The sequence below is a fragment of the Cebus imitator genome, unplaced genomic scaffold (assembly GCF_001604975.1).
Source record: "Cebus imitator isolate Cc_AM_T3 unplaced genomic scaffold, Cebus_imitator-1.0 Scaffold179, whole genome shotgun sequence".
NCBI lineage: Eukaryota > Metazoa > Chordata > Mammalia > Primates > Cebidae > Cebus > Cebus imitator.
Window position 1 is genome coordinate 1,432,546 of NW_016107494.1, and position 2,047 is coordinate 1,434,592.

At 57.8% G+C, this 2,047-nt stretch overlaps 1 pseudogene; it reads left to right on the top strand.

Moving 5' to 3' along the window:
• LOC108315819 overlaps nt 1–2,047 on the top strand; it is a 13,667-nt pseudogene that overhangs the window by 10,166 nt on the left and 1,454 nt on the right.

Below are 2,047 nucleotides of genomic sequence, written 5' to 3' on the forward strand. Positions count from 1 at the left end.
ATGAGGCTGCCCGCACCACGTATCGTTCACCATTTTTCTTTCTGTTAACTTGCCGTCAGCCTTTTCTTTGACCCCTTCTTTCTGTTCACGTGTACTTGCTGTATCTTAGCCCAGACTTCCCATTTCCTTTCCCCCGGCCCTTTGGGAGGTCACAGGGTCCTGATGCTGTGCACTTGGTCTCCAGGTGTCTGCCTTCCGGCAGCAACTGCTAGCCTGTGCTGGGGTGGGGGCTGAACACTGTAGTGGGGTTTTCCTGTGGAGAGGAGCCGGGCCCAGGGTGGGACGAGCCAGTGTTCAGGTTCTGGCCCCTGTTGTCTGCATGTAACCTCATACTGTGACCAGGCACAGGGCCGGAGGAGACCCTGGGATGGGAGCCTCACCCTTCGTGTGCTCACCCAGGCTCTCCTGCTCTGCTCCCTGCTGCCTGCTGCCCAGTATGACAGCGGTGATGGCCGGCGGGTGAGCACTGTCAATTGCTGCTCCTATGCTGGAAGATGGGGAATGCCCTTCCTGCACTGTGCCTTGCAAAACACCTGCATCTTCAGCTTCCAGCTCCTCCCAGGGTCTCACCGGGTCACATGATTCCTCCAGACAGCATCCTGCCCCTTGTCATCTGCAGAAGAATTTCCAATCAGCCCCTGGAATTCACGTTCCAGCAGAGAGAGCTGCCTCAGATGGTCAGTCCCAGCCAGCTCACCCTGCCACAGCCTGGGCTCGGGCAGGAAAGGGTTTTCCAGGGCAGGGGCTCTCTGGCACACCCTGAGTATTTTCAGGTGTTTGAGAATCTGCACTGGGACACCCGCTTCAGAGCCGCACAGGATGAGCAGCGTCAATCTAGATGATCATGGAGGAAAGTGTGAGCTGCCCCACCCCTCAACCCTTAGGCTGCTAAATTTTCTTAAAACCTCCAGGCGTTCTCTGAGGATGTCTCGCACGAGAAAACTGCTCATTCCCTTTGGCTCTCTGGCTCTTTGGTTATATCCTCTCCTGCCATAGGCAGGGATGTGGGGACTGGGGGGCATCTTCTGTGGCATGCCTGGGGCGTGCAGTGCCTGTCATTGTGGTGCCCATCAGGACCCCGGAGTGAAGAAGGGAGGACTCAGTGCCAGGGCAATAGGAAGGTCCCCCGGGACGGCAGTGCTGTGATGCATCAGAAAGGCACAGTCAGCAGCAGCACCTGGCTGTGTTTGGTGGGAGGTGGCACCTTCCACCCTGTGGTTCCCTCCCAGGGGAGCCAAGTCCTCCCCACCGGCTGCAGTGATGCCCTGGGTCTCTCTCCTTAGTTTTGAGCCTCAAGAGCCCATTTGTGGGTGGCTGAGAGGTTGCTCCATGGCGGCTCACTCTCTTCCTTCCTTAAATAGACAAGGTGTGTGGCCTCCTCTGTAACTTGTGTGGTGTGGTTCCTGGAAGGTTAGTCTATTTCTTCCCATCCTACAGGTACCTGCGCCAGGTCCACGCCCACGGGAAGAACAGCAGCCTGCTGGGCCGCCTGGCCACCAGAAAGAAGGTGAATGGCCCATCAGCCGGCCCTCTCACTTGCAAGGACAGTGCCACCAAGTCCTCCTGGGAGCTCTTGTGCTCATCAAGTCAGGACAGGCTTCTAGCTCCTCATCCCCACCCAGTCCCTGACTGCAGAGGATTTCCCCAAAGCCCCAGGTTGCAAGGCTCTCCTGTCCCCTGGCCAGGAAACACAAAGCCACCACCAGATCTGAGACCCAGCACCCTGAACCCCTCTCTGGGAGATGCCCTCTGCCTCCACATATTCCAGGAACCCAAGAGCTCACGCCAGGTGGAGCAGGTGCCAATCTCGTGTTCCAGGTGCATTCAGGTGCAGGCGTAACTCTGAGGCTTGGGCCTGAGACCTTGGTAGGGAGGCAGCTGGAAACGTTAAAAGTGTCATCTAAGCTGGCTCAGCACCTCTGGGGCTGGGTGTCTCTCACCAGGCTGTGGCCAGGAGAGAGGCTGGGTGATAGGGGCCCTGCCCCTCTCTGTGGCTGGAGGAAAGATGAGTGAAGGGATCAACTTCTCTGACAACCTAGGCTGGTAA